Source organism: Octodon degus, unplaced genomic scaffold (assembly GCF_000260255.1).
Source record: "Octodon degus isolate 3935 unplaced genomic scaffold, OctDeg1.0 scaffold00006, whole genome shotgun sequence".
NCBI lineage: Eukaryota > Metazoa > Chordata > Mammalia > Rodentia > Octodontidae > Octodon > Octodon degus.
The window spans coordinates 25,057,575-25,069,280 of NW_004524582.1; the positions used below are offsets into that span (position 1 = coordinate 25,057,575).

The following is an 11,706-nucleotide window of genomic DNA, read 5'->3' on the forward strand; positions in this document are numbered from 1 at the left end:
AATCTGCTGAAATAAGCTTTCTAGGAGATTCCTTTGCACAGGGAAATTTAAAAATCCACTGGTTTGTCACATTATAATCATCCAAATTTCCAGAAAGTTACTTATTTGTTTGGGGACAAATAAATAAAATTAACGTGCGTGATTTTAGAACAGAAGTATGACTGCCTATTAAATCCAGTAGATTAAAGAGCACATCTGTTTCTATCGCTTTCTGCTAAACCCACTGGAAACCAAAAAAGGAGTTAAAATGAGGATATACCTCAATCTAAAGTGGAAAGACTGACACATGTCAAATAGTGAGGAATATGAATTGGGCCAAGGAGAGTAGTGAGCCGAGCCATGCAAGCAAGACCAGTTTCCTTAGTAGGAAGAGAAGGACAAGAAGCACAACATGGAGACAGAAGAAAACGTCAGAACAGGAACCATGTGGTAGAGGAAGAGGCAGCAGGCAGGAGACACAGAGAAGATGATGAGGGCAATTTCAACTTTAAGTGGGCAATCAGTCATGTCTCAGTAAGATGACTATTAAAATAAAGACTGGAAGGAGATGAAGGAATGAGCTTCGTGGACATACGGGCAAGAATGATGTAAAAGATCTGAGGCAGGAGTGTGCCTAATGTGTTGGAGATGCAGAAGAAAATTGGTGTGGCCAGGTGGAGTAAGAGAGGAGAACAGAGCTGGACAGAACTGTACAGGAGACAGCAGCAGGACACCACAGGGCTTTACAGGAGCTCACTGTAAAGTCAGGATGGCAGGAGGGCACATGCAGCTTCTGAGCAAGACATAAGCTGTAGCCACAAGTGGAGGAGCTCAGAGAGATGGACCTGGATGCCATGGCAACAGTTCAGGCCGAACAAAATGCTGCCAGCGGTGGAGGCCATATGAAAGGGCTACATTCTGGACATTCATGCTTCCTGCTCGGTGTGGCTGTCCACATTATAACACTTTGTCATGAAGGCTCTTGAAAAACATTTTATTTTTTACATGGCTTCATTTTTGAGGTATAATATCTTCTACTTAAAAACAAGCTAAACATGCTATAAGTCATGATATTGCACATTTTATACTCAGACAAAGAACTGTACCACAACGTACTTGCCCCAACATTTCAGAGCATATTATATGGAAAATTAGAAAAGCACTTCTACTTTGGCATCTTCTAGATACCTCAGTCCACCAAGTGCATCTTCTATTGCAGATGTGTATTTTCAGGAGCATTTGGAGTGCAAAACTACCAAAGAGTTCAGAAATCAGTGGAGAAAGCATTCTCAAAATAAGAGTGAGTTGTCCACAGACTGGCACACCGCATTTGGGCCTCTCTCACAGCGAGGCTCCTTTTACTTGCCTGGGAAATCAGTAGGCTGTGCTTGCTTCCTATTTCATCTTCAGGTACAGCTATTTACATTTACATTTTGCCTTCCTGCTTGTGTAATCATTTTTATTGCTTTTATTTAAATGTTTCTCATTCATTTATTTTTGGATCTTTAAAGATTCTTTGGCTCTCTTGGGATGGGGTAGGATGTTTCAAATGTGTCCCATTAAACTTAATGGGCACTTGAAGATTTAGGACAGGATTTATATCTCAGTTTATCCAAGTTGCTAGAACAGAATGGCGTGTACCTGGAAGCTTATAAACTACAAGGATTTATTTCACACAGTTCTAGAGACTGAGAAGTCCAAGATGAAGGAATTAACAATTTGGTTGTGCTTTCAGGTTCAGGGAAGACCCCTTTTTCTGTGTCCTTAAATCATGGAAGACATAAGAAAAGTGTCTGGGATTTCCTTTGTAAGGACATGGACCACATTTGTCGGAGTTTCTCCCTTCCAATCTAATTGATGCTGAGTGGCCTAACGTCCTCCTGATATCCTCCTGGACAGGAAATTTAACATGAATGGGGAAGATGCACATTCAAGCCATAGCAGTTCTTTTTTTTTTTTCTATTTTGATTTTTACTTTTTGATTCAATCTAGACAAAACATTTTTGGCTAAAAAGTTGTGGAATTTCCAGATTATTTGATCTAATCCCATTTTTTTTTCCTTTTTCAGTACTGGGGATCGAACTCAGGCCTTGTACTTGCAAGGCAGGAACATATGCCACTGAGCTATCTCCATGGCCCTCTCAACCCATTTTTTAAATTATTATTATTATTTTTTATTTTTTATTTTTCTTTTTTTGCCATAGTTTTATTGATAAGCAAATAGCAATGAGACAATTTCAAATCAAATCAGTAGGACAGTTTCAATAATTAACACACTGCATACATTCTTCTTAGTGGTTAATTGCTGTACAAGATGCAGACTTGATATCCCATTTACAAAGACCATTAGAACAAATCATTCTATTCATTAAGAGAATGTAACTATATATCAATCCTAACCACTTTGAATACACAGATACAAAATGGACATTCATCTGTATACCCCTTTTTTCCTATGTTCCGTTATTTGAATATTATAGGTATGTAAACTCAGCAAAATACTCTAAAAGAGTCCAGTAGCCCATAATAGCATTGGGTCTTCTGTTTAACTGGCAATGTCAGAAATTGTTGACCTGAGTTCCCCACAGCTCAACATTACAGCATGGCTTTATATCTTATATTTTGTTTTTATACTTCTGGATGGTTAAGATCAAGGTAAAGCAGGACCTATGCAACAAGAGTTGTAGCTTTTGGGTCTGATAAGGTCAGTGAAATGCCCTCAGGATTTATCCTGAGATCCTGTACCTCAGACTGTAGAACCTTTGTCAGTGTCAGCCATGTGGATGAGTCACGGCCAATGCTTGGACAGTGTGCTCTCTGTGAAAGCCTGAGAGAATGTTTTCTCTCCATGTGACTCTCCTTAGGCACACTCTACATCATTGATCACTTTCCTCTTTGGCCCCATAATCTCCTTGATCAGAAAATTTGGGACACTACCGAGGTATATGACGTTACAGTGCAAGTTCTCATATGTCCTGAGTCTTAATTGACCTTAGAGGGCTAGGGCCAAAATGTTGGCTTTTCTTGCAGCCCTCCTTTTTCTCTAATTTTGGTCTGCAAACTTAGGTTGTTAGCCATCCAGAAGACAAGCTCGTTGTTATTATCGAACAACTTAGAAAACTTGTTTTTTTTTTTGGCAGAACAGGGGATTGAACTCAGATCCTTGCATTTAGCTGTCAAGTGCTTATCCTACTGAGCCATCTCCCCAGCTCAAGCCATAGCAGTTCTTAAGTAGATGCTTGAAGTATTTAAAGGAGAATTGGTACGTTTTGAAGGTGAAACCTATAGAATTGGAACTGGTGTAAGAGAGAGGTGTTAGTGATGACTCCAAGGCCTGGAAACTGGAAGAATGGAGTTGCATTCAGACAAAAAGTCTATGAAAAAAAGATGGGAAAGGAGAAGGGGATAATATCAGGGTCCCAAGTTTTGAAATGTTAGGGGAAGGAGAAAGAAAAAAGGAGAAGGAGTGGCTGAATTGGATGTTAGTTGGTGGTAGGAGAATCAGTCTATGATAGAGATGTAAATATTGGTGCCAACAAATATAGGTTAAACCTATGAGTTTGAATGTTGGTGGAGAGAAGTGAAGAACTTTTGAAGGATTTCCAGTGCTCTCCTAAATGGAGATGTTTGGAAGATAAGGAGTCATCGGCATGGAAGCCCAAGAAGTGGCTTTTGGAGATGGACAGCACCTGTGTGTAGAGTTCTGGAAGCCACCACATAGGGTGGCCCCTGAGGATTGAATTTTCCACTGCTGCTGCTAAACTGACCAAGATGAGGGATGGGACTGAAACGTGAGCCTTAGCATTTAGAAGACTGGCATGGTCTACCATAATACAGCACTTGAGGCTGTGTAATGTGTAAGCAATAGAAGTTTATTTAGCTGATGGTTCTAGAGCCTGTGAGGGTCCAGAAGATGGCACTGGCATGTGCTGGCATCTGGTGAGGGCACTGTTGGTGCATGATAACCCAGGATAAGGAATTAGGCGGTAAGACCCAGTAAGTATGCAAGGATAGGTCTCTCTTCCTTTTCTTAGGAAGCTACTAATTCCATCATGAGGATCTCATGATCTCACACAATGCTAATCACTTGCCAAAGGCCTTCTCCAAATACTATAGCACATGGCTTGGGGGTGAGGTTCCAATATGGGACCTTTGGGAAACACATTCAAATCACAGCGAAGACTATAGCCACTCTTAAGTGGCAGTTTTAGGAGAGTAGGGATGAAAATGGATTGAAATTGAGACTAGAGAGACAGACTCCACCAATGACATGATTCTACTTATATGGAATCCTATGAAAGATGAGCCTATGGAAAGCACACTGGCTGCCAAGGCTGAGGGTGGGGAGAAGGTGGTTGCAAGGAGGTGTGATGGAATTTTTGGTTGTGATAATGATTATGATTGGGGCTCAATGTCAAAACTTACAACGTACATCGAAGAGTGAATTTTAGTTGTATGTGAATTATTAAGAGGCATTGAGTGATAAAATCATATAATGGCAGTTGGGGACACGGAACTAGTGAGAATTTTTACTAATTTTGGGGTGGTTTGTTGTGAAGGTGAGCCAAGACAGACAAAGCTTGGGAGGGAAGGAAATATCGTTGAAAAGCAAGAAAGGGAGGCTGTGGTGGGTGTTGGGGATAGCCTGAAAAAGAGGAAAGACTGATGATGTGGAACAGTTACTGAGGTTGTATCTCAGGTGAACCGGAAAGAGGGGTGTGGTCCAGGGCTAAGAGGGGAGGGCTGCCTTAGAGAGGCAGGTGAACAGATTACTCACACCAACAAGTGCCAGGCATTGGGTAGGAAGCTGCAGACAGAGGAGTTTGCACTGGTTCCATTCTGATGAATTTTATTATCTCAGTGAATTCGGAAGCTAGAAAGTGAGAGAGAAAAAGGTGTTGTGGATTTGGGTAGAAAAAAGGAAGTGGGAAGTACTAGTTTTGGACAATAGGAAATAGATGATGGAAGGATGTAGTGTGATTCCTTACAACATGTTATGTGAGTTAAAAGCAATTCAGTAAATATGGCTCCACAGTTTTCTACAATGAGAAAGGACTGAATTCAACTTAACTAAGACTGAAGTTTTCTCGGGAGATAATAAGAGCTGGTGAAAATGGCAAAAATTTGAGGGCAACTTTGACAAGAATTGATTTTTCTCTCTAGTTCCAACATCTAGATTTCCTTGCTATGGTCAAATTGTATGCCCCAGAACCCATATGTTGAAGTCCCTACTTGCAATGTGTTTATGTTTGAAGACAGGCCTTTGGAGGTGATTAGAGATAGGTGAGGTCAAGCAGTGGGCACCTCGGGTGGACATGGAACCCCTGCATGATCGTTCACAGGGAGAGACGTTTCTTGCACCAAGAAAAGGACTTGTGTGGACACAGTAAAATGTCAGGAAGAGAAGTTTTACCAGAAACCAAATCCACTGGCACTTTGATCTTAGACTTCCTTGTCTCCAGAAGCTTGGAGGAAACAAAAATTTGTTGTTTAACCCACCCAGGCTATGGCATATTTTGTGGAAGCCTGAGCTAAGATGTTGCTGTTCTATTTATCAAACTCCTTCACAGGAAGTCTTTATTTTCTCATGCATTTTTGCGAATACTTCTAAGCCTCTTCACTTTCTTGCAAAGAGTGCTTAAGTGTCACATTTTTATTAAGACTTCCATAGTCTTTCACTTAAAGTTGTGTCCCCTCTGTACACAACATCCTTGTGTGCCCCACCTCCACTCCTTTCCTTATTTCTCACCTAGCAGGCTAATACTGTTCTGTGTGCTTTATTTATTTAATTTGAGGTGTCTATCACTTCCCATTAGATCACACGCTACATGAGGGCAGGGATTTTTTCTTTTAGATCACTGCAATATCAATAATGTCTCCAGCACTGCTTGAGGCATAACAGACAGTCAATAAATATTTGTTGAACCAACGAATGAAGTCAGAATATTTTTGCTATTTGACATTATGTCTGAATTAGTAATTGACACTCAACTATTCCAAATGCCTCTTGTCAATGCCCCTGTTGAATTTTATTTTCTCATCTTGGGTCCTGAAGTTTCCCTTGCCTTTGAGGCTGAGTCTTCTAGGTATGACTTGAGGTCCAGCCCACCTAACATTTTAAGACTGTCTATTAAGACAGTATAATATGTGGTTCCTGCACCGAGGTCTCATTAGAGAGAGTATCCAGGGTTCAGTTGATTCCAATTCCATTTTAATCTGTGGTTCTTTCTTGCAATTCCAAACCTGAGGTTGACTTTGGAACATCATCTTTCTTGAGTTCCCACAATATTTGCTCTAGACTAATGAAAAAATGAATGATCATAAATATAATTACTCTGAAGGCCTAAGGATATTTTTGGTGTACTTGGAAGGAAGATGATTTTGAAAGAAAAGCAATTGACTGTAGAGTGCTTTAGGTATTTTTCTCTCTTGGACTTTAGGGGGTACCAAAAATAAATAACACTTTTCATCCTCATTTGAGCTCTGAGTCAATGGAGAAATAAAAAATGAGTACACATATGAGTCAAAATATCATTCAGTACTAAAAGCTGTGTTTAGTGAGAGGGCCAGAAGGCCTGTGCCTGGGACAAAGAAGATGCAGCCACATTTCCCATGGCAGTGGAAAGAGCTAGTCTGGACCTCACCAGTAGGGATGGGAATCCCCCAACAACAGCAAGCCACTGGCTTTTGACAGTGAGCTTGCTCTGCAGAGTGGAAACAGGGAAGGCTGGGATCACATTGAAGGAATTCTGATGATATTTCTTTCCATTGGAGGGAGCATTTCTTGAATATGTCTGTTCATGGAGTCTTCACCATGTAGGAAGTGAGGGCATAGAGAGGCAAGGAAGTCACATGGTGAATGCTGTCATGGCCAACTGAGGTGTCTCCTAGCCCTAAAATATTCCTTCAGTCCTGTTTCTGCAGTTCTATTGGCTCTTCTCAATGGTGGCCATTTAGTGAAACCTTATAAGACACCAGTCACTGTGCCAGACCTTAGTTGAGGAAAAAAAGAGGAAAGAACACAGATAAATAAGTCTTAAGTTTTCAAATCATCTATAGACTAAGTGGGTGAAATGGATACATATACCTTTTGTTTGTTTGTTTGTTTTGGGGAAGGACATAGTTTATTTGCTACTTAAGCATTTTATTTTTGACTGCACTCAGACTTGGAAGTAGAAGCTCTCAGAGAGGACAGCCTGTGTCTCTTGGCAACTTGTTCCTGGCATTTTTCTTTGGCTTCCTTCATTCTCCTGGCCAGAAGCTTAGCATATTCTGCAGCCTCTTCCTTGCTCTTCTTTGTACACTTCTTCTTTAGCTCAATACAACAGCATGCATATCTTTAAGACCACTTTTGGATGTAGTTAAGAAAGATGTTACAGGGTCCTGTAAATGATGAGTCTTAACTTTTGGTCTCTGTCAGATGATTTGAACCAGAACTAGGGAATTTCTCACATTCAGTTCTTGGTAGGATCTTGATTTTAAAAATGGAAAGTAGGGCTGGCCAGATAGCTCATCAGATTAAAGCACCTGTTTAGGCAGACACAGGGACAGGGGTTCGATCACTGGCATGTCGTGCCAACCCTGCCCCCAGGGCATGCTGAGAAGGTGATTAAGACTGGAGGTGGTGGTACATGCCTTGTAAATCCAGCACTTGGGAGGCTGAAAACAAGAGGACTTCTATGAGCCAGATCTGTGTAGTGAGACCCTGCAGACCCTGTACTAAATATATAAAAAATTAAAAAAACAATAAAAATGGAAAGTAACAAAAAATTCAGTCATTTAGGCAGAGGAGTAACTTGGATTTTGTTTATTTAGGATTTTTACTAAGTTAAAAGTTAATTACATAGAAAACCTGGTCACCCATGCGATCAATCTCTTGTGAACTGTGGGTTTCAGTGATGTTCAATAAATAAGAAGTCCTGAGTTCAAATGCCAAGGTCATTAGTCAGTGCATGTGACCTTGAACAAATCATTTACCTGCTCCTAGACCTTACATTCTGTGTTATTCGGCTTTCTATTACTGCAACAAAATATGCAACGAACAGTTTCTAGGGAGGAAATGTTTATCATGGCTCATGATTTCAGAGGATTTCTGACCAACTTTCCCTTGGACCTTTGGACCTTTATCAGTTTATTATCTCAGGGCTGGAGTCTATGGTAGAGAAAGATGCACACTGGTAGGGAGCAAGAAAAGATGCAGGAAGCAGCCCAGTTCTCAATACTCTCTTCAAGGGCGCATGCCCAATGACCTGACTCGCTCCCACTAAACCCATGCACTAGAGGCTCCACCGCTTCCCCATAGTGCCGCAGTCTGGTGGTCAAAGCCTCAGGACATGGGCCTGGAGGGCATTCATGGCCCAGGCTATGACACCTACCAGTGTGTCAGACAGCCTCATGGTGGCAAAAGCCTTCCTACTTCTCAGCTCCCTGAACGATTAGTAGGAGAAGAAATTGTCCATCTATAGTATGTGATATGAAAAGCTAAGCTTGTGCAATGAAACATGTCCTCTAGGGCTTTTGAAGTGTTCTGGGGTGATTTGAGAAGCAGCTTAGACCTTATTTCATGTTTCTGATTCTAAATTTTTACGCACATAGGACTCATGTCAGCCGTATTTCTTTTTGTTGTTGTTGTTGTTGCTGCTGCTGCTGCTGCTGGTCTAAATTTAAGGGTAAAGTCAATCATATTTAATGAGATGCCGTTAATTCCTGAGTTATTTAGACAACAGAGAGGGCTGCTCTAAATCCTATGAGAAATAAATGTTTATTTTATCCTCAATTTCACAAAGTCATTTTTTCTTTAAATATATTAATTCTAAAAAAATAAACCACCACCAACTGCAAAAGGGCTTTGGACGGAGATATATTTTACCTGAAATATCAGCATGAAGAGATTTTTATGGCTGTTTTAAAATCCTCTTAAATTAGAGGGCTGTAATGGAAAGTCTGACAGGCTCAAATAAGGCAGTTCAAAAATATATTCTTAACACTTAACACGTACTATACATGAAATGTATTTTTAACATGCTATATGTTTATTACAGATTAAATACTTAAAAATGGAAAAACAGCCCAAATGTTTCTTAAATATTTGCTTAATATAGTCAGAACACATTGCGAATTGTAAGTGTGAAGAGTACATTTTAAATGTTTAACTAACATCAAATGCCATAAAATGTTTCATTTGAAATGTTAAGCGGGTGATAAAAATGTCAGGTGAGACGACAGATCACAGTTTCACCCGGACTTCACTTTAATTAAGCTGAAACGATGGAGAGACACTGGACTGGCTGAAATTCCTGCCCTTGTGAATTCTGTGGTCTGATTTCTTCCTAGGTTGTCTCCCTCTCTCCCCACATATTTAATGTCCTCTAAAATGTAAGTTTTCTTTAAAAATGTCACCTCCTCTTTGAAGCTCTCCTTGACTGTTTCCTAAAACATTGCTGGAATAGTCTTTCTTTCTTTCTTTCTTTTTTTTTTTTTTAACATTTTTTAAAGAAATGCAAAATAGTTTAAAACAAGCATTAGAAATGAAACAAAATGTTATTAAACAAAGGAGTAGGAATTCAACAATGGTTGCTGTATAGCATGATGTTATCTCCAAATTAGTTGTTGAGGTTACCAGATATAATCCCAATAGAACAAAACAACAACAAAAAGAAGTTACGAGAAATTAAAAAGAAAAAAAGAATAAAACAATTTAAGTATTAACTGCTCCTTTCAACATCAGCAGGAATCAGCAGTACAATTATTGAAACTATTCTGCATATATAAGTAAATATAATTTTTTCCCTCTTTTGTTCACTGTTTTTTTTTTATCACACTTTTTCCTTCCCATTGAATAGATTCTTTTGCTTTCACAGTATCTACTGTAACTTTCAGATTTTGTTTACTCCTCCAGGTTTTCACACTAGTGACACAATTCCACATTTGCACATGCAGCTCTGATTTATTTCACTTCTCAGTACAGTCTCAAGTTGCATCCATTTACCTATAAAAGCCTTGAATTTATCTTTTACAGCTGGGTAATGGACACTGGGGCTGTGTCCAAGACTTGGCTACTACAAACTCTGCCACCATAAACATTGATTTTAATTCATTTGGGAAGACCTCAGCAAGGAAATAGCTGCATTGAATGGAACCTTTATTTTTAGTTTTTTGAAGAATCTCTGCACTGATTTCTACAGTGGTTGCACTAGTCTTCACTCCCACCAACAGTGGGGAAAGGTGCCTTTTACTTACCAGCCCTGCCAGCATGTGTTATTGATTTATTTTTTGATAATATCCATCCTTTGTGTAGTAGAATGGAATCCCAGTGTTGTTTTAAACTGCATCTCTCAAATGACCAATGATGCTGAACATTTTAAAAATACTTATTTGCCATTCTGCTTCTTCATTTGAGAAGTATCAATTGATTTTAGATACTCATTTTTTGACTGAGATTTTAAATTTGAGCAGGGACTGACTTTTTTAATTAAAAAATTATTGAGGATTTTTGTGTCTATGTTCATTAAGGAGATTGACCTGTAGTTCACTTTTTTGGTTAGATGCTTCTATGGTTTTGATATTGGGTAATTCTTGCTTCTAGAAATGAATTTTGGAGGCTATCTTCCCTTTCCATTTCATTAAGGAATTTGGAGAGTAACTGCATTAAATCTTCTCTAAATTTCTTGTAGAAATCAACAGTGAATCTATTGGGACGTGGGATTTTTTTCTTTGACAGTTTTTAGTTCTATCTCCCATTTCATGATCTCATTTTTTATGAGAGCATTTTAAAATTTTATTTACAAAAATGTACAAAATGTCACAAACACAATTTTGTTGGTAATACTAGCAGAGTCAAGAATAGATTAATCTATCACTTGGTATATAATACATATTAAAATATAGCTTTCACCTTAGCTTTATCCATTAGTTTTTAATTCCAAATTTTACCAAGTCTAGAAACAAGATAATACACATGAAACATTGTGCTAAATATCTTTAAATTAAGCCACTTTCGACATTGGATATTACTTCAACTTTAAAACCATTTACAAATTTGATGCTTTATAAGTGTACAATTTTTTAATTTGCACTATTGTCTATATAGTTTAAAACACCAAAGAATTAAGTGAATCAGAAAAGACAATTTTAAAAATGAAGAGATGGCAGTATGTGCTATCTAAGGATAAAAGATGGACTATTGCTTTGGTCTACAATTAGTGATGCCTTTTCAAATAGTCCTATATTCCTACTGTCTTTGGATGACAAGATTCTTTACTGTGTATGAAGACATCACCGTACTGATGCAAGGCTTCTCATCTTATTTGGGCTGGATCTTCTGGATATCTTAAGGCAATTCCATTACGTAGTAGCAACTCCATATAAAGTGGCCAAAGGGAATCATTAATATTGACATATGGATCATGTGGAACATCAAATCATCTACTTATAAGAATCTCTAGTTGGTCGGGTCTTCTGGGCTGCTGATCTGTCTTTGAGCTCAAGTGAGAAGTGGCAGGACTGCGGGGTTTCCTCCTCCCACAGCATAAAAATAACAGCCGCCGCCAGGTTAGCCTTTGAACTTGCAAGAGGTGGAAGAGGAAAAGGAGAAGGTGATTTGAGCCAATGCTCAAAACAATATTCAAGTAAGAACCTTCTGTCTCATACAAAGACAAAATATAGAAAAACTACTGATGATCCCTCTCAAGAGGTTTGTAATCGTGACTTTAGGAGACAATTAGAAGA

General features: G+C 38.9%; 2 pseudogenes; one reads left to right on the forward strand and one right to left on the reverse strand.

The window, feature by feature from the left end:
• LOC105743248 overlaps positions 1 to 11,706 on the reverse strand; it is a 16,569-nt pseudogene that overhangs the window by 1,477 nt on the left and 3,386 nt on the right.
• LOC111818797 overlaps positions 11,513 to 11,706 on the forward strand; it is a 712-nt pseudogene continuing 518 nt past the window's right edge.